The following is a 22694-nucleotide window of genomic DNA, read 5'->3' on the forward strand; positions in this document are numbered from 1 at the left end:
ATTTGACCAGTTGAAACCAAGAGTACATGTACTACATAAAATTTCAAGGTTGTGATTAAGATTCAGTAAAAGTCATGCCCCATCCAGTATAGCAATATGTGGATGCCATGTTCAATATGCATATTTGCTATCATTAAACTTGCAGAGACCATGAATCAAAATAATTCAAATGCTTAAAAATCATTTTATTTTTACTGCTAGTCAAAATACAGTCACTCAAGCATATCCTTTGTTAATTTGAAAAAAAAAATGATAGTTTAACATTTATTATTAATACCATACCAAAGCACAAGATAGTGCACTTCTTACATAATCCAATGATTCATGCTGTGATTTTACCAATTTAGATGCTTCTTATTTACAGTTCAGTATACATGATATACCAGTACAATGTGACACTAACCTAGTATCAGTTAAATGGATCATTACTATTCTGTTTTAAAGAAGTTTGCAGGGTAAAAAGTATAATAAAATAGAAATGTTGATACATTTATTGATTGCATATGCTAAAAACTTTTATAAAATATCAAACATTGTATCATAACAGCTTTTACAAATTAATTCAATACATTCAAAGGTACAAAAATCAAATTATTTTCATCCACAGTTTTATCATATTCAGTTGAACAACAGCTACATCTATTATATAAAATGTATGGTAGTTGGCACTGATGGTATATATATCCTGAGCAAAAAAAAACATACCTAATCAAAGAATACAAAGCTCACTTCTATAAATGTTATCTACTAGTAAGGCAAAGTCTCACTCAACAAACACTTTGGTAATGTATATCATCTGGATCCAAAATCTATGCAAGTTGGTCTGGGTTAGATTTAACTGCTCAATAACCCTGAAAATGTATGTTACATCCAGCATCAGAAGCAGGATACATCATCTATGTTTACTGATCACCAAAGAGTACATTGTTACTTTGAATGAACCTTCTCTAAAAAACTGGTCATTAATCCAGAAAATCTAAGTCAAATCAAGGATTGGTACCCTGAAACATTTACATGTACATACATCATCTTTGCAGGTTTGTTCAACATAGAGTTTATAATTACATGAGAATAGGACTGCTCAAAACACTTAATCTTGTGGAGTCCCCCATGTGGCGCAAAGGATAGAGTTTGTAATCTAGAGTCGCAAGTAAGGATTTAATCCTTAAGTCTCAGGTTCAAATCCACTGGGGATGTGGGGACCAGTCCTTCAGATTAGACCATATAAACCGAGGTCCCGCCTAGCAGTTGATGTGGGCACAAAAAAGATCCCTTACTGCTCAAGGCCCCGAGTGCAAAGTATAGGTCAAATTTTGCAGTTCTCCACCAGCAAGTAGTGGCATCTCCATATGGATGAAAAATTCTTGAGAGGGATGTTAAACAACAAACAAACAAAAACAAAAAAACACATGAGGAAAATGTAGATCAGGTCAAGCATCTGAAGTAAATCTGTTAATGTGCTTTAATCCATGCAAGTCTGTCCAGGTAGAGCTTAGGAATGAACCTTGCTCCTTAAATTTTAACTGGGATGACAATGCTAGGTATATAGTAAGAACTCATCTAGACTGTCCAGAAAATCTAAAAAATATTTAGCAATTTCTTACTTGCATGATTTAAAAAAATCTGCAGTCTAACATTATTTCGAAAAAAATTTCAACACATTTTCTAATTTTCAACAAATTCAATGCACGATGAGACGATTTAACATTTCTTAACCACATACACTGTACTTAAAGTGCAATATACATGCATTATACTGTATGTTAAATCTTTACAGTTTTCTTCAAGTACTCTAATAGTATATGAAATATGAAGATTACCAACAGTGATCAAGCTTTAAAGTCCATTCATTTGAAACAATACATAATTAGAGCAGAGCAAACACAGACCTCTAAAAACACCAGGTGCAATGGAGGAGAAAGCATTTCCTGCCATGTGCTCCATGACATGATTGGGCAAATGGAAAAATCCACAAACAATTCAGTGTAAACAATTTTGATGAAAAACATTAGTCAACATTCAACTTAATGATCGATTGAATTTGCTATAACAATTAATTTACACGTAAGTGTACACACATGTATGCATACTAGATGAATTATTTCACAATATCCAAAATTGGACAATAATAGTTTCTAATCTAGCTAGACAACAGGAATTTTTCATTATTACTTAAATTACATGAAACTATTGAAGTCTATGAGATACAAATTATATCTAAAAATTATACACATTTTAACAAGTGTTTACAGTTTAGTGTATTTATTATACACAAATGATGACTTAGTAATTATGACTTACTAGTAAAGTCCACAGATTGACTTCCAGATTTCAGCTCAAAGGCTTGAAGATTTTTTAGTGGCTCTTTCATCATTTTTTTTTTCACTGAATATTTTCATTTTTATTTTCAAGACGCTGTTTTTGTTGAGGTCTTTTAGCTGTTTGATGCAATCCAAGAACTCCAAGGGCAATTTAAGAACTCCTGAATTTCTTTCTTACCTGGAAAAAATAAAAATTTAAAAGTTTAAAATATATTCAACTTACATGAAGAAAACTAGTAAAACTAGTGATAATGTAATAGACCTTTCATATGTTCCAAAGCAGCTACATGTATCTAATTAAAAAATATAAAGTTTGAAGTATTTAGAGTCACCAGCATTCTGAACAAGGGATATGTGTATTTGACAGACAGATGAATGAATAGACTGATCACTATAGAGCACCTTAGTCTTTTTTCAATAATCTTTATATTAGTGAAAATCAAATAGGAACTAGAGTGTTTCAAGGAATGTATATGTCACCTGCTAGGTATCGTCATTAAAGAGGTAAATAAATCTAAGAGTGGTCAGCTATTAATTTAATATTAGCATGGAGGTTCAAGCATTTGCCTGCAAGGAAAAAAAAGATCCAAAAGTAGTTAAAAGACTGGGATAGAATCTGGCAGTCAAAGAAAATATAGTTCCCCAGTCCTCAAATGAATAATTTAATTGAAATTATGAGGAATAACTATTTATCATTTTATTAATACACATGTAGGTGCTTCCAACAATCCTCTGAGGAAAGGAATTTCAGACTGTCTTTACTTTAATTGTCACTTTGTCAGTCAACACGATTCATTGTGGAATACTGATCCCAATGTATTTTCATAGTATTTAAATATAAGTTTGTGTGGTAACTGAATTTCATACAGTTTCAAAGTATAGTATCATGAGCTCAAAAACATATATAAATGCTAATTATCAAAACCCTGCCTCTCAAAATTATGGAGATATAAGGTGTGACAAACGGACAGACAGACACCAGGTAAAGTGATCTCTAAGTGTCGTTCTGCTCTGCAGTTGACACAAAAATGAAAGTCAGTCAATTTTTGACCATGTATATCACTTCAGTGATGAAAGGAATGCTGAAGTGGTAAGTCTATCCTAATTATTTGAAAATTGGTCAGAATATAATACATATGCTGTCCAGCCTTAATTTCATTGGCATAAAGCAGCACAAAATACGGCTTTATTGGATGGTGCAACTTGTTTTTCTAGGGGGCACTGTTGCAACCCTGGAAAAGAAAACAGGACTGGGGCTTGCCCCTAGGGGGCACTTACTGACCGGAAGTAAGCAAACAACAGAAATAGCAATACACTAGAAATATGTCCATAGGACATGTATGCCCGCCGAGTGTATAGTAATGCAACATGAAATTTTGTGTTAGTGTATGAAGTTTGATGAGAATATCTTGAAAAGTTTCTCTAAAATTGAAATTGAAATCTAAAAAAAATGGATATAGATGATAAATTCTCACCAAATTATGTATAGATGCATAGCCTTAGATATCAATATTTTAAATGGTTTTAAAACCATGCAAAATGCAAATTGAAGGAAAGTGAGGTCAAGATCACAGGAAAGGTCAAAAGTTTTTGAAATAGTTGAATAGGTCTTACTAATTATATATGTATCAGCATATTAAGTTTGATAAAAAATATCTTGAATGATTTCTTTAAAACTGAGCTAGTCACAAGCGTGGCGCCATGGTTAGAGCGTCTGCTCTAGAGTCGCGAAGTAAGGAGTTGATCCTTATGTCGCAGGTTTGAATCCCACTGTGGGACATGGAGACCAGTCCTTCGGATGAGACCTTATAAACCAAGGTCCCATGTCACAGTAGGTGCTGGCATGAAAAAGACCCCTCACTGCTCAATGGCCATGAGTGCAGAGTATAGGACAGAATTTGCAGCTTTCCACTGGCAAGTGGTGGCGTCTCCATGAGTGTAAAATTCTCGAAAGGGACTGCATATTACCTGTAATGATTGACCAAAATCCCTACTAGGCTTTAAACTCTTCACTCTTGACCTGTATTTCGTCAAATAAGATTTTTCCAGTTAATTAAGGTAAAATTACTAATTGTTAAAACTGTAAATGATTTTTTTTTTTTACCTGAGCCAGATTTTTACTTTTCTTAAAAGTATCTGTATTTGACTGTTGGTTCCACCTATCTCAAGGAAATGATCTGTAACAGTAAATGTTAGAAATCATAATCTTTCTGTATCTACTATAATCACGAGAAAAGGTGTTGAAAATTAACAGATGGAGATAAAATCAGCAGTCATATTAAAGGCTTTTTTTCAATAATCAATTTATTAGTGAAAATCATAAAAGTATTAGGCAAAAAGGAAAAATAAATGTTGTCATTAATTAACCTTGCATATCTCTACAATTTTCTGATAAGAAAATTGTACCCGATAGATGCAGTATAATCACCCTTTGCCTGCCCCTAAATTAAATTATGAAATTTTGATAGATTTTGATCTAGTAAGCAATTATTTAAAACAAGGTTTTTTTTTTAGAGGTGCCTAGGGTCGAAATTCATAGAAAAAAACCTACAAAAAACGTGAAAACCTATTTCTATCATACTGGTTTATATTTATTACAAATGTCCTCTTAGTCAGCATAGCCCAGAATGATAGACCGCAGACTCTCACCATGAACATTTTTAGTGTCCTGGTTCGAAACCATTTGTTGGCACATTTTTATTTTTTCAAACTTTTTATCTGTATAAACACTAAAGAACGAGTGCACTTATGGGCCCCGGTAAAATGTGAAAAAATGAAGAATTAAATTAAGCATAATTTTCCATCTCAGATCATTAATTGATATCTAAACCATAAGATTCAACAAATTTTATCGCTGAAATTCATGAATACACAAAGAGCAAAGCCATACAATGTGGTAGGGGTCAGCCGACATTCGTGATTTTCTATAGTAAATCGAGGACGGTCAATCATTTCAAAGCTTTTGTTTATTGTCAGCCTAACATTGTACAAACTTGTGTGATTGACAAAAAATGCATTATACATTTATAAAACTTGTGTGAAAGTAGGAAATTTGTACATGATTAGGCTTGTACTTAAAATATTAAAAATGTATGAAAAGTTCAATGTTTTTCCTATAACAAGCAAGAGCTATTTACCTGTATGACCTATGTTGAACCCACCCGTGGAATAAATTATTTAAAATACTGGTAGTCACGTGAGTTCTACCCAGGTAAACATTCCTCAAAGATGCTCACTGTAAAACATAACCACGTTTTGTATCATTATATCGAAGTCAAGCTGCATAGAGAAGTTTGTATGTATTTGGTTTTAGGAACACGGGATGGTTAGGAGAGTTTAGTGTCGTTAAAATGTCATCATAAATAAAAGTGTCAAACATTTTTAACATTCATGCAAGACAATGGTACTGGTATTGAAAGCCACCTAAATACACTTTTTTTCATTTTAAAATTTAAAGGAACTAATGTTAATACTTATTGTATTATTTCAAATGCAAGCACGCAAATTTCTTAGTTTGTTCACTATGGATACAGGTATCTATACAACTTCATTCTATTTTTTTCTCGGGTAAAATAGTACAAGAAGTATCATTCGGCAAACGCGCCTGTCAATGATCCACCATCAGATTGTTCAAGTGTCTGATTTAAATGTCTCCTCCCCTTGATTTAAATAAATGAAACTCAAAATAGGTTCGGTACGACTTTTCCGGATTTGGGGTATCTATAGGCATTTAAAAAACTTCATTTGTTTCAAATCCATGCTGATTTAGGTGATGTTTTAATGTGATTTTAATTAGAAATGTCCACTTGTATTTAACTATTACCAAAAGAGAACAATTTGGTAATACATTCTAAAGTAATATGGCACTGAAAAAGGGCCCATTAAGCATTGCTTAAGTGCACTTGCACTTTGATTTTTTAATACAGGCTTTTGCATTTTACTTAATATATTTTCTTCCTTAAATGCATGTTTGGTGTTGATATAAAAGACATCTATGGAAATGCAGATCATAAATTCTCTTTAACTAAACGCAATCAACCGGAACTAAACCTCATTGTAAGCACACTTTGTTCGAGGACATGAATCATTCACTTTGTGTTACTCGATACTGCAGGTGTCATGAAAAAAAATCATACTGAGCAATAATTGCTGTGTTTGCCTTTCAAGAACATAATGACATGTAATAGTACTGTTGTGCCAGTGGGAGAGATACTGTTCTATGCAGAGTAGATGCAGTTCATTCCTCAGGAAAAATGTGTGCATTGGCGATATGTTATGCTAAAAATGCATGAGGGTTTTCAGATTAGAAAAGAATGTGGTAAGGTCAATTAAGGTTTTATGTCCCATTGCCATTACTCAGTCAGACATCAAGAATGACCCTCAAACAAAGGATGTATCATTCTGTAAATACTGAGGTAGGATCACATGAACACACAGTTGAGTAGAATGAAATATATCGAGATAACAATCAGTATTCAAGCTCAAAAGCATCAAAAAATACAAAATAGGAGCAGAGCAAATACAGACCTCCAAAACATCAGAGGTGGGATCAGGTGCCATGGAGGAGTGAGCATCCCCTGCAGACCAGTCACACCCGCTGTGTGCTCCTTGTCACGACTGGGAAACAATAGAAAAATCCATACACAATTCAGTGTGTAAATAATGGCCTAACAATAAGTATGAAAAACGTCAGTCAGCATTTTACTTAATGATAAATTGTATTTGCTGACAAGGTCATTGTATCGACCATAGAACTTACAAAATGATGACTTTAAACAAGACTGCTGATATTCTTGTTTCAGCAATTTGTTTGTCAATAACTTATCTCCTTTTAAAAATTGTTCATACATAGAGGATGCTCTTGCGTATCGAATCAACTGAGAGATATAAACCCCGTATGCAGGTGATGAAGGTATATTGCTGAATAAGTAAGGGAAGTTGACGATTGAAAAGTTAAAGTCATCACGTTTATCATAAAGCTTGGTTGTTAGATTACCATTAATGTAGAACTAAAGCAATACATGAGAAACAAGAAACTACACACATGTGACCTAAAGTCAGTGACCGGAACATATATCGGTAAGCTTTTTCTAAAGACTGAAACCAATATTGGTTCTATAGGTCATCTCATATTTTTAACTAGAAGTGTTCCTTTGATATACTATATTTTACTTAATTTCTATAGACTTACTATACCCTGAAAAAAAAAAGGAAAACAGGAACTACCTGTTTAAATGACCCCGACCACCGAGGTTAATCTAAAGTTTGTCCCTGCCTACCTGAAAAACAGACTGCCTCGGGCAGTCAGTAATTTCCAACTCTGGTTTTTAGATGCTAAATGTTTAATATTTACAATTAAATGCTTATATTTACATTTTTAAATTCATGATAGATTGAGAAAGTCGATAAAATCATTTCTATATTAAGTCTGTATACTGTATAGGGGGAAAGTAACTCGCGGTGTTAATATTCGCTATATTCACGGTGTGAATAAATCCGTGAATTCAAGAAACAGTGAATAAGTTTTCAATAACCTACGTTATATTTGGAAATTTGAGAATAGACTACGATAGGTAAATATACGTGCAGTGCATGGTCATTTCAGTAATTACGAATTGTACCTGTCATTCAATTATTTTAATTATCACGCTTGACATTAATTTAGATCACCCAGCAGATAATAACCTGTATTTGTAAAAAAAAAAAAAAAAACTGTTTTAATAGCCAACGCTACATGTTTCATCAATCAAAACACTAGGGTCATGGGTTTTGAATACCCGTACGTAACTATGTTACGACGTGTATTTGTTACCTGCATTATCATGTTTTTATCGACATTTTGGTTTTAAAAAATCATTTAAATAACTATCGAACTTGCTGATGTATATATAAATCTACCCTGTTGTTCGTGAAGTGAATACATAACGCTGATTAATGCCTTCTAGCTATGCTATGGATTAAATGGATATAGACATTGAAGGGAGGTACATGTAACCTTAGTTATATACCGATTCCGCGAATTCAACAAACCGCGATCGTGTCAGAGGAGAGAAAAACATGAAAATTACAACCCCTGAAATTATCCCCTATACAGTACTTCAACCAAGAAATTAGTTGAAACTGGTTCCAGAAAAGAAGCTGAAAATGTTCAATAGTTTACAGACAATACTTGACACATGATGACTGAACAAGAACAGATAGCAATAAGTAATTTAAATGACTCAGGTGAATTATAACCTGTTCAATCTTAGATCCATCTTTTTTCTAATACGAGGGTTGATCCAAAAGTTCATCGAATTTAATTATTTCTAAAATTTTATTGTGATTTGATGAAAGCAAACAATAGGCATATTTATAATATAGAGTCATTATGCAACAATACTGGAAAATTTCACCACGTTCCAATTACCAATAAGGTCACATGAGCTTTCTGAACACTGATAGTTGTAAAATCCGGGGGAGACTTCGACGTAACGTCAAGTTAAGTATGTCATGTCATGTTATAGGAGCATCTCACCCTCATGTTCATTCAACTAAGTAATTCTACAGAATATTCTGCCTTTTTCTCCTTTTTTCTCTCAAGAAAAGCCTGGGTATCCACCAATCGACTTATCTTTATATTACACTCATATTTCAAAAATACTCCCCATCTTTCCATATGATGTTCCAATTTCAGTAGCAAAGTCAAGCACAGTACGTCAGCGGTCAACATCCATCAACGCTTAATTTGTCTACGAGAAAAACAGACCCTCCAAAAGCAGCCACACCTTTAATCAACCTCCATGGAAGTTCTATTGTTCTTAAATTTCTCACGCCACTGGAAAATCAGTTGCTAAATGCATTTTTCTCCAGCCTGTATCAGTAGTATACCCCTTTAAGTCAGAGTGTTCCTAAGATTTTAACGAAACTTATAACTTGACTGAAATGTGATGTTCTGTAACAATTAAAAGATGAACAAGAAATCATCAACTAATAATCTAAATATCAAGTTAAATCAGTAAAACTCTCACATACAGGTATATTAGTGGTCAAGCAATCGTAATAATGACAAAATTCTCATTTTATTTGCCACTTGGCGCAGGTTTTTTCTTATATCACATTAAGAATTAAAATGATAATGAACGAGTAAATGTCTCCCCTGCATTTTAAAACATCCTTTGCTATGGCAACTGCCATAGAGTTACTATCATTAATATTTAAAATATTTTTTTATTAAAAAAATTCAACAAGTGTCTATATTCTTATTTGTAATTTTCAACCACTTTCACTAATAAATAAATAAAATAAGAAGAAATTCCATGAACTTTCGGATCAATCCTCGTACATGTCAGTCATTAAATTTATATAATATACAGTATGCATAAGGGAGACCAAATGTATTATTACTGCATTAAGGAGACCAACCACTATCCATATGTAAATCAGTATTCAACCACTTTCACTAATAAAAAAATAAAATATGAAGAAATTCCATGAGCATTTGGATCAACCCTCATACATGTCAGTCATTAAATTTATATAATATACAGTATGCAGAAGGGAGACCAATTGTATTATCACTGCATTAAGGAGACCAACTACTCTCCACATGTAAATCAGTATTCAACCGCTTTCACTAATAAATAAAAAAAAATATGAAGAAATTAGTGATGAGACATCAGTTAATTTTCATAATCGATCATCGGTTGGAATAGGTTACTGCTTCTGATGCGATTTCACCGATTATAATCGGATTTCTTCATAGTTTTGTATACAAAAAGCAGACTATTACAATAATTTCATTTATTTCTTTAACATGAATATATAAAATACATAATATATTATTTTCTTTGTTGTTTTGCTTCTTTTACACTTTCTAGACCTAAAAATATTTACAGTGGACACCCAACATGGCTGCCTAGTGGCAGAAAACGAACTTCAAAAAGTTGTGGGGGGAATTGATCAATCTATATTTAAGGTAAATGTTGACTAGGTTGCATATTTTATATCTCAAATAAAAGATACAATTAATATTTTTTAAATAAAAAGAATCAGCTGATTGATCAAACCAAAGAGCAAACGCAGATTTGGCAGAAAAAAAATTCACCCGGGGGTAAATTGAATGAGTCGGTCGGGTTATTACAGGAAACAAAAATAATTTTTTTTAGGCCCTATATATGCATCTTCGGTTCTTAATCACCTCTGCTTCATGCTAGTTGGCTAGTATCAGATGCAGATGCCATTTTCTTTCATTAAGAAGAAATAAATTTTAAACCAGAAATGGATAATTCTGGAATGTATTGTATTAGAAGTATGTTTCCGATGATCGATTATGAAAAACTATAATCGATCATCGGAATCGGTAGCATTTTTTTGTCAACAATCGATGTTTTCTGATTATCGGTACAACACTAGAAGAAATTCCACGAACTTTTGGATCAACCCTCGTACATGTCAGTCATTAAATTTATATAATATACAGTATGCATAAGGGAGACCAAATGTATTATTACTGCATTAAGGAGACCAACTACTATCCACATGTAAATCAGTATTCAACCACTTTCACTAATAAATAAATAAAATATGAAGAAATTCCATGAACTTTTGGATCAACCCTCGTACATGTCAGTCATTAAATTTATATAATATACAGTATGCATAAGGGAGACCAAATGTATTATTACTGCATTAAGGAGACCAACTACTCTCCACATGTAAATCAGTATTCAAAACAGAGATTTTAATACCCTAATAATTTACATGTTTAGTTACATGAACTAAATCTATTTACCTTTGTCATAACGCAAGAACTGTTTTACATTCAGCCAACTTTAACATTACACATGCATACAGTGTATGCCATGCATTAGGAAGACCAGATGCATTATTTCAACATTAAAGAAACCAACTACAATGGAACAATTAGACAGTATTCCAAAATGTTCATTCCAATACCATAGTAATTTCCCTTAATTTGTTTGTATCTAGATGACTTAAATCAATTTATCTCAGCCAGAATTGGAACAAAAAAACTAATCATAAAAGTGGCCAAACACATGAACAGACAGATGGACATGATGATTCCTATGCTTATATATACCCAAAGTTGCCAAAGTAGAGCAGATGCAGTGGTTAGAGCGTCTACTCTAGAGTCGCGGAGAAAGAAGCTGATCCTTACATCGCGAGTTTGAATCCCACTGTGGGACGTGGAGACCCGTTCTTCAAATGAGACAGAGGTATTAACAGAGGTCCCATGTCACAGTAGGTGCTGGCTCAATAAAGATCCCTCAATGCTCAATGGCTGTAAGTGCTGAGTATAGGACAAAAATTTGCAGCTCTCCACCGACAAGTGGTGGCGTCTCTATATGAGTGAAAAATTCTCAAGAGGGACATTAAACAACAAACACTATACACCCAAAACTTTGTTTGCAGAAGATTTTGTGATACATTCTTTACAAGTATACATATTGTTCATAAGGGAATAAAAATGCTATAATATATCATTAAGGAAAGCAACTGAAATTAAATGTGCACTTCTAATTGAACTAAACAAAATTACCCTTTGTCAGAATGTAGATTTATAAACAGGAAGGCTGTTTTTCTTCATTTTTTCCATGTCAGATTCAGACTGTTCTTGAAAAAATTCTGGCATACACCCTGTAAAAGTAAACAGTGCAGATAATAAAGAGCTTCTAAATAAACTGCATAATATTTAAATGATCCACTTAAAAGGGATAACAAATGCATTTAACTCCATCAAGGAGACCAACTGATATCCATATATATATAAATCAGTACATGTATTTTAATTGTGATATTTTAATATCCTAGTAATTTACATGTTTAGTTTCATGAAATAAACCTATTTACCTTTGTCCAATGACCAATGAGCACAAGCACTGATTTTTCCTCTTTTTTTCTTAACGGAATCACCAGGGCCAGTCTGCGGTCCATATGATTCTGGCATATGTACACTCTGTAAAATGCATATTTGTACCATGTACAGGCATATGAACAATATTTCTATACTACATACATGCATCATTAAACTTAATAATCTTTTTTTTCCAAAATTCATTATTCATAGTGTTTTGCTGTTAGCAAAATTCAACAAAAACTATACCATATATATACTTGCCTATGAGGTGGTCCACCTATAAGTCAGTTGTATTTTTTGAGGTTATTTTGGAGGGATTTGCTATTGACCCGCTTATAAATCGGTACAACTTTTTACCAGAATCAATTGACAATTTCAAATCAATGCTCTGATGTTTTAACCTGGTTTCAAAATACTAATCTTTTTATGACTCACCTATAAGCTGGACATAGAGTATATACAGTACCTGCATTATACATGCATTAGGAAGACCAAATGCATTATTGCAATATTAAAGAGACCATTGTGGCAAATGAAATCAATGTATGAATTGTATTCAAAACTACGGGTGTACTAATTTGTCTGAAGTATATCATGATATAATGTGATACACAAAGACTTTAACAGGATATGTACATATACTCACATGCCTAAATGTAACAACAGGAATTATCGTTCTACAATAATTTATTGAAATTGCCAATATGAATAAACAAAAGCAAACTTTGTTTCGATTGTATGAACTTTAAGTTTTCTTTTTACACCACGGTCAGATAATCTAACTATCCCCCCTGGTTGGCTACCGGGTCATTCGTTAGACTGCCTTATCGGACATGATATTTACTGAAGATTTGATTTTTGGTACTGACTTTTATACTCAAAATAATGTCTTTAATTGTTTAATTTCTTGAGTTCAATATCACTTTGATGTGTTCAGGGTTTACTTTGATATGTAATGATGTGTATAAGCATGTATTTTCGATAATTTAAATTTCTAGTACAGTAATCGTCCCCAAGCTGCTGTTTCATTATCATGTCATAGTATCTCTGAGAGTGCATTTTATTAAAATCTGCAAATCACCTGGCCTGCGTAATTAAATTTAACTACCAAAAACAACAGCTTGGGACTAATAAGGTGTGATTATCAGCAATGGTCCCATGAAGCCTGTGCTAGACCTAACGGAAACGTTCAACAGAACGTAAAATTAGCATAATGGGATTATTGTGTACTAAGGTGTGAATTCAGCGGAGCGAGAATTTGTTGGACTTTGAGATAACGCATGTGTTTATAGCACTTGGAACCGTAAATCTACTTCGAGATAAGCGAGGTATTCGAGATTTCTGTGTTCGAGATACCAGGGTTTTTTAAAATCATAAATATAATAAAAACGGCCGGGACCATTGATTCACTTCAAGATATCCGTGGTATTCGACATACCGGTGTTCGAGATACCGAAGTTTACCTGTATATCGATACATATCTAGATTAATGAATATATCGTATCAAAAACAAGAGGCCCATGGGCCACAACGCTCACCTGAGCACATTGGCTAGGAAAAAGCACAAATCACTTCAGTTTAAAGGGGAGGGGGCTTGGATTTTGAACTACCTGAGGATGCTTCCATATCAATATAATAAATGGCTTTACTGTTCTTGAGCAGAAGATTTTTAAAGATTTTTTTCCTATATATTCCCTTGTTAAAAATTTGATCCACCATTGTGGACCCTCCCTACCCCCCCCCCCCCCCCCCCATCATTTATCATTTGAACAAACTTGAATCTACACTACCTGAGGATGCTTCCATATCAATATGATTAAACATGGCTTTTCTGTTGATGAAAGATTTTTTCCTATATATTCCTATGTAAAAATTTGATCCCACATTGTGGCCCCACCCTACCCCTGGGGTTTATGATTTGAACAAACTTGAATCTACACTACCTGAAGATGCTTTCATATCAATATGACAAAACATGGCTTTGCTGTTCCTGAGAAGAAGATTTTTCAAGTTTTTCTTATGTAAATCTTTATAATCTTTATCTTATGTTCTTATGTTCTTATTTAAAACTATGATCCCCCATTGTGGCCCCACCCTACCCCCAGGGGTCATGATTTGAAAAAAACTTGAATCTACACTACCTGAGGAAGCTTCCATATCAGTATGACAAAACATGACTTTGCTGTTCTTGAGAAGAAGATTTTTGAAGTTTTTTCCTATGTATTCCTATGTAAAACTTTGATCCTCAATTGTGGCACCACCCTAACCGTGGGGGTCATGATTTGAGCAAAGTTAAATCTACACTATCTGAGAATGCTTCCATATCAATATGACTTAACAAGGCTTTGCTGTTCTTGAGAAGAAGATTTTTCAATTTTTTTTTCTGTATATTCCTATGGAAAACTTTGATCGCCCCTTGTAGCCCCACCCTACCCCGAGGGGTCATGATTTGATACAAACTTGAATCTTCACTACCTGAGGATGAATCCACATCAGTATGACTAATTGTGACTTTGTTGTTCTTGAGAAGAAGATTTTTCAAGATTTTTTTTCTACATATTTCTATGTAAAATTTTGATCCCCCATTGTGGCCCCACCCTACCCCTGGGGGTCATGATTTGTATAAAATTTAATCTACACTACCTGAGAATGATTCCATATCAATATGACTAATTGTGGCTTTGTTGTTCTTGAGAGAAAGGTTTTTAAAGATTTTTTTTCTATAAATTCCTATGTAAAATTTTGATCCCCCATTGTGCCCCCCCCCCCTGCCCGGGGGTCATGATTTTGTACAAACTTGAATCTACACTACCTGAGGATGCTTCCATATAAATTATGACTAATTGTGGCTTTGTTGTTTTTAACAACATCTTGAAAACAATTTCAAGATTTGTCCTACATATTTCTATGTAAAACTTTGATCCCCCATTGTGGCCCCACCCTACCCCTGGGGGTCATGATTTGAACAAACTTGAATCTGCACTACCTGAGGATAATTCCATATCAATTTTTTTTTCTACATATTCCTATGTAAAACTTTGATCCCCCATTGTGGCTCCACCCTACCCCAGGGGGTCATGATTTGAACAAACTTGAATCTACACTATGTAAAGGTGGTATCACCTAAGTTTCAACTTTTACAGCTCAGTGGTTCTTGAGAAGAAGATTTTTAAAAGATACCACTAAATTTTCACTAATTCTTAATTATCTCCCCTTGAAAGAGGGTGTGGCCCTTCATTTGAACAAACTTGAATCCCCTTTACCCAAGGATGCTTTGTGGCAAGTTTGGTTGAAATTGGCCCAGTGATTCTTGAGAAGAAGATGAAAATGTGAAAAGTTTACAACAACAACAACAACGACAAAGACGACAACGACAACAGACAATGGACAAATTTTGATCAGAAAAGCTCACTTGAGCCTTTGGCTCAGGTGAGCTAAAAATAACTTAATTCCAATACATTTTGGGCAGGCGGTTTTTTTTATGTAATTCTGTGAAAAACTTGGGAATTTCAATCACCAAAGATTATATTTACCGGTAACTGTTTTGAATTAAAACTGATCAAAAATGACATAATCATGAAGGAGGTAGCACATCTTAATGATTATTACAAAATCATAACAAGAGGCCCAAGGGCCTTAACAGTCACCTGAGTATAATACAACAATTTAGAAGTTAAATACACTGATAGTTGAAGCTTTGTTGCCCTAAAGCAAGAGAAGTAAGAAGATCAGGATCAACAAAATAATTAGTCTAGTATTCAGTATCAACTCATAAATTAAGTTCTAATCTGTCCCCCACTTCACACTATGCAGACTATTAACAAACTATTAGTGACTCTGTACTATTTATAAACCCATATTAAGACCTCTAGCATTGACCTCTCTTATGGTCCTTGAAGAACTTTTAATAAGATAAGTTATTTTTGTCTCATTTTTATTTATCTATTACTTACAGGTCTACCTGTTTATTAAAACTATATTAAAACTAAGAAAGTACTTTTTTAATTATACGATAAACATTCTTGCATAATTATCTTATTCTATTAACCTTTCAAATACATTATTTAGAGTGATTAATTATCAAAGGTGAATGGAAAAGGGGAATATTTTCTCTCAGTAGAATACAAATTAATAGAGCCCTGCCCAGAACCAGAATGCTTAGACCAATGGTCCAGATGTTTAAAAATCTGGTAGAAATACGCTTACTCATATCATTTAAACTTTTACTCAGTTTGCTTCCAATATGCCCAGAAGCAGAGTAGAATTTCACAGGTACAATGCATTTTCACTACAGATTCAACAAAGCCTTACCCTATCAGCAGAACCCAAGACCAAGGGTCAAGAAATTTACAAATTTGGAAGAGTTACCCTCATCATCATAACTATGGACTTCAAAGAATTAACACTTTTCCACTATATTATCAAAAGCCCCCCCCCCCCCCCCCCCCGTTATGCCAGAACCCCTGACCCTAGGACCACAAGATTTAAAAATTCTGTTCAAAGCTCCCATTTTCAACATAGCTAAGCAATTTATTTATCAGCTCAACACTAAGGAGCAGACAGGATTAATTAATGATTAATAGAATTAATGCTTTTTCACTATATAATCAATAGAGCCCCCCCCCCCCCCCCCCTCAAGAACCCCCAAAACTGAGGCCATATATTTAAAAATTTTGGAAGAGGCATCCTTGTCTATCATAATCATGCACTAAGTTTGTTTATATAATCTCCAGTAGCAGAGAAGAAGATTTTCAAAGAATCAATGCATTTTCACTATATAATCTATAGAGCCCCGCCCTAACACCAGAACCCCTGACCCTGGGCCATGAAATTCACAATTTTTGAAAAGGCATCCTTATGCATCATAACCATGCACTTAGTTTGTTTAAATAATCTCCAGTAGCAGAGAAGAAGATTTTCAAAGGATCAATGCATTTTCACTATATAATCAATAGAGCCCCGCCCTAACACCAGAACCCCTGACCCTGGGGCCAAGAAATTCACAATTTTTGAAAAGGCATCCTTATGCATCATAACCATGTACTTAGTTTGTTTAAATAATACCCAGGAGCAGAGAAGAAGATTTTCAAAGAATTAAAGCATTTTCACTATATAATCAATAGAGCCCCGCCCTAACAGCAGAACCCCTGTCCCAGGGGCCATGGCTTTCACAATTCTGGAAGAGGCCCACCTCCTCCTCATAACTATGTACTTAGTTTATCACCTTAATGCCCAGGAGCAGAGGAAAAGACTTTCAAAGAATTAATGCATTTTCACCATATAGTCGATAGAGCCCCGCCCTAACACCAGAACCCCTGACCCTGGGGCCATGAAATTCACAATTTTGGAAGAGGTACTCTTGCTCATCATAACTATTTACTTAGTTACTTTATTTAATATCCAGAAGCAGAGAAGAAGATTTTCAAAGAATTAATGCATTTTCACTATATAATCTATAGAGCCCCGCCCTAAAACCAGAACCCCTGACCCTGGGGCCATGAAATTCACAATTTTTGAAAAGGCACTTTTGCTCATCATAACTATGTACTTAGTTACTTTATTTAATACCCAGGAGCAAAGAAGAAGATTTTCAAAGAAATAATGCTTTTTCACTATATAATCAATAGAGCCCCACCCTAACACCAGAACCCCTGACCCTGGGGCCATGAATTTCACAATTTTGGAAGAGGCACTCTTGCTCATCATAATTATGTACTTAGTTCCTTTATTTAATACCCAGGAGCAGAGAAGAAGATTTTCAAAGAAATAATGCACTTTCACTATATGATCTATATAGCCCCACCCTGGGGCCAGAACCCCTGACCCTGGGGTCATGAATTTCACAATTTTGGTAGAGGGCTCCATGCTTATTACAATGATGCCAACAGTTTGACTGCTTGATGTCCAGGAGTAAAGAAGAAGATTTTTAAAGATTGCATTATTTTTGGTGGTTTTAGCCCCACCCCTCAGGCCCCAGGGGGGCAGGGACCATGAAATTCAAAATTTTTGTTCCCCTTCACCCATAGATGCTATATACCAAATTTGGTTGAAATTGGTTGAGCGGTTCCAGAGAAGAAGCTAAAAATGTTCAAAAGTTTACGACCGACATACGACGACAGACAAAAACGGATAGCAATAGGTCACCTGAGTTTACTCAGGTGACCTAAAAATACATAGACAACTTTACTTAACATGTTGATTTTACAGTCAAGAAAAGTTTGAATTTGAAGTGTTATTTTTAAAGACGGTGAGACAAAAAATTAAAAATGAGTAAAAAACAATTATTATTTTTATAAAATTCATGCATAATGATTTATAAGACTTTTTTGACAGAATTGTTAAAGAATTCAATATATTGCATATCGCATTAAAAAATGTCTTTCTTTCTTTTTTGTTCAATACACAGCCCTAGCAAAAATGATATACAACAAGGACTTTGATTGGATTATTAACATTCATTCGACTAATCATAATTATTAACTGTTATTGCACTTTCATTTTCAAAATGTTGTTAGGTACATTGTTTGTTCACTCTTTTGCATTGATATTATAATTTATAAAAGAGTATTTTAGCAGAAAAAATTATCAATTTACCTTTCTTGGAATAAAGACATGTTGACCCTTGAGCTGAGATTTTCTCTTTTTCTATAGATTTGTCACACTGGGGTCCACATGATTCTAGCAGAGACCCTGTAAAAAAGGACTTAACTAAGGAAAAGCATGAAGAATATATGCCTATTATACATATCTTAAATTCTAATGAAAACAATGTTTTTTAATTAAGATCCATATATTTCTTATGATTGACATAATACAAATTCAAAATAAAATATGCATGTCTATATTATACACTGTACCTTAAGCAGACCAATTGCATTATTACATCCTTCAGGAGACCAACTTAAATCAATGTTTGAGAACTACTTGTGAGAACAATAAATTTGTCTACTTTACAGAACTAAATGTACATGTAATCTATAGGATCATGTTACTTTAATTGACCTGCCTTAGTTCAACACAGTAATCTAACAAAGAAATTGAGCCAAAACAACATTTTAAGACTTTTTGAACAGTGCATGTTCCTATCATTTCAAAACCATTACCAGTAAAAATGCTAATATAGGAAAATGATGACAATTAATTAATATTGTACTTTCAGGTATATTAGATGAAGTAATCTGATTCGTCAAGAAACATTTGTTAAAAAGCACTATTATCCGCTGAATAATGAAGCCATGCCCAGTGTTGCAACAGTCAACATTGCTTGACGACGGGTGATATTCCAAAAAATAGTGACTGCGCAGATTTATGCGCTCAAGGTTCACTATTATTTGTATTTGTATAAAACATTCAGTATAATATAATAAATATTGCATGTAGTTGAGTGTAATATTGAAAATTTTCACCCCTCGAAAACCAAATACGTCAAAAAGGGGATGGGTTTCTTTTCCAACTTCAACATAGTTTCGCCCCTGCAAAAACTGGTATAGACCTTGGAAATGTTTAAACGGGCTAAGAGAAATCAAATGCATCAAGAGTACTTAATTGTTTTTACCCAAGTTACATGCCAAAAAAGATTCAGAGAGACGTCACATAAAGTTAACGTTGATTTGAACTGAAGTTAGGGTGTCAAAAGTCATTCACGTCCAAAAGTGACATTGATCATGTGTGGTAGATAATAAACTCCTACAAGCTAAATATGCTGCCATAATCAAGTGAGGATCTTTCCCTAATCCTAAATATAAATCCATTTACAATATTATATGCACTTAAGCAGCTGTTTATGACATTGTAAAATTATATAAACAAGACCGGTTTATATAATTTATATCATAATATAATTTATATAATTTTATCAAGATAAGTGTATGGGGTAGAGGGAGCAGACATTGAGAATCAATGTTGTCGGACCTCGTGAAACTAAACTAACAGTCTTCCAAATAACCCAGGAGTCCAATGCCAGGGACCTGTTAAATTTGCAGCCGGGCATGAAAAAATTGCCAAATTACATGTCCGAAGAGGGCATATGTGAATCTTCTTTCATTGTACGATCTTTACTTGCCATTTATTCTGTCCTTCCCCCATTATTCGCTTAAACATTGCTATATGTAATGTTACAGTCGATGGATTGCCTGTCTACATTCTCGATACGACCTGTCAAATGATTGTCAATCTAATCATTGAAGTGTTTAGTTTAACCTATTTGTTTTCTTGAAGTTGCTTGCTAAATTACGAGATGTTCATCAATGCCACATACTGTGGCACTACAGTCATGATCCCATTTCTGAAATTCAGTTCAGCTAAACCGGCCAACAAATGACCAGCATGCAACTCAAAAGTTATTTATGAACAAAAACGCTTTAGAAAATGGCAATCACAGGCCATGGTTGGTTTACGATGCTGAAAAAATTAATATAAAACCTTTATACCTAATGGTTTTTTTTTGTTGCACAATACTGGTAAATGTAAGAATTTTGAGTAGGACATGTACAAATTTGAATGGGCTGGGTAAAAATGATAGGTCTACATGCCCGAAGGGCATGTGCTGAAAAAGAATTGTTGTGAAGACTGAACTAAAGCGACAGCGCCGGGTGATCATATAAAGTCCCCTTTATTACATAATAATTTGGCAAATTATCAACACATCAAGCTAAAATTTCCAACATATCTTAACGGTGAGAATTTTTATTTTTTAAGTTGAAACCTCGTGACCTGTGAAAAAAATGAAATTTGTATCCCATCTAAAGTCTTAAAATGTATCAAGGTAATTTTCAATACAAATTTGCGGTTGGGGTTATAAATGAAGGATAAAACCAGAGACCTCGGAATGGAACACTCGGAAGTCTCTGGTTTTATTCTACCCCCAACTGGAAGTTGTATCCCATCTAAAGTCTTAAAATGTATCGAGGTAATTTTCATGGAATAAATGAGTGCTTTCAATAAAGAGACTCGACCAGAGACGTCTGAAACGATTTATTTGACAAGAAAAAAGTCTCTTGAAGCGAATGATGTCATTTTAAAGTAGGTTAATGATTGATAATGATACATGAACAAAATACGAACTTGAAGCGGGGGTGCCTGAAATTGAGTTAGATACCTTGTGGTAAAAATAAGTAGGGGTGCACCGTATATGAAACAAGTGCCTGTGATTGATACTGATAGTCTGAAATTTCTCTTCACCTAAATATTAAAAGCTTGCAGTGATCGCTATAAATCTATACAACAGTTAAGTTACATACAGTAAACTAACATAAAAACAACATTACAACAGTCATGTTTACAGAAGGTACATTTTGAAGACTCTAGGTCAGTAGGTGAATGTAAACAGGTAAACACACGTGTGACAGTCACCGCAAATATGCACCACAAAACGACTTATAACATTAAAATGTAAATATTCATCTGCACACAGATTTTTGCATAATAATAATAATTTTTAAAAAAGTGTAAATTAAAATATAAAATAAACAAACCTCAAACCTTGTAACAAGGCTTGTTTCCCTACAATCTTATTCTGGTTCTCTGTCACTGAAATGCAGGGAACCAGGCTGCGTTATTAACTCGTACACAGATTTGTTGATACGAATAAACCTATAAACATATGGATACGAAATAAAATATTATCATAAAAAAATGAAAAATTTCAAATTGCTTGAAAAATTATCTTTATGTAGTTTATGATAAATGGTTGTAATTGTTTATTAATTTCTATCTATCCATTAAAATTTGATACGCATATCAGCTTAATATGTATCCGTCTGAACAATTATTGTTATTACACTCCCTGTCACATCTTCATAGTTAAGCCTGTAAGCATGGTAAGTAGGAATCAATTTCAGTTGAAGGGGACCAAAACCAAACATTTTTCAGTTTCATTTGGTGGGGAGGGGGGGGGGTATAAACCTCAAATGATCATTTTATCTCTGTCACTGAACTGCTGAAAATAATGAAGGGAACTAAGCTGCGACAATGATTTGTTGACTGAATTAAAATACGAAATAAATTATCATACATACGAAATAAAATAATTTCGTGAAAAAATGAAGAATTTCCAATTGCTTGAAAAAAAAGAAGCTTTTCATGTATGTGATTTACAATAAATGGTTGTACTTTTATATTTTCTATATATCCATTAAAATTTCACAGTATCAGTATTTCACTATTTGTAAACATTAACAATAATATTAAATAAATGTTACACTCACTGTGGCTTTGACTGAGTTACTGTCACATCTTCATAATTAAACGAGAATATTCCCTTCCATAAATATTGCTATATCTGAACTGTTACCAATTAGTCTTTCTTTGGTGAAAGAAAACCTCAAGGATGGAGAATAGGCCCGTACGTAATTTAGTTGGAGGGGGGGGGGGGGGGTGAGCACAACCAAACAACATTTTTCAGTTTCAGGTTGGGGGAGGCTACAAACCAAAAATTTTTTAATAAGCAAAAGAAAAATACATTATCAGAGGTTATTATTGAGGGGGACCAAAAGCAAAAGAAAAATAGATCATCA

General features: G+C 33.8%; 1 protein-coding gene and 1 long non-coding RNA gene across 2 annotated transcripts in view; one reads left to right on the forward strand and one right to left on the reverse strand.

Annotated features, from left to right (window-relative positions):
• The window catches only part of LOC133202641 (steroid 17-alpha-hydroxylase/17,20 lyase-like), a 34431-nt gene that overhangs the window by 8072 nt on the left and 3665 nt on the right, over positions 1-22694 (forward strand). The window lies entirely within an intron of this gene.
• Positions 171-21769, reverse strand: LOC133202421 (uncharacterized). The gene is made up of 5 exons (XR_009723247.1): positions 21654-21769; positions 18775-18870; positions 12174-12279; positions 11863-11960; positions 171-2499 (listed from the first exon to the last, which is right to left on the reverse strand). It is a non-coding gene; the product is annotated as an uncharacterized LOC133202421 (long non-coding RNA).

The sequence above is a fragment of the Saccostrea echinata genome, unplaced genomic scaffold (assembly GCF_033153115.1).
Source record: "Saccostrea echinata isolate AGI-Se365-2 ecotype Australia unplaced genomic scaffold, CSIRO_AGI_Sech_v1 ptg000047l, whole genome shotgun sequence".
Lineage (NCBI taxonomy): Eukaryota > Metazoa > Mollusca > Bivalvia > Ostreida > Ostreidae > Saccostrea > Saccostrea echinata.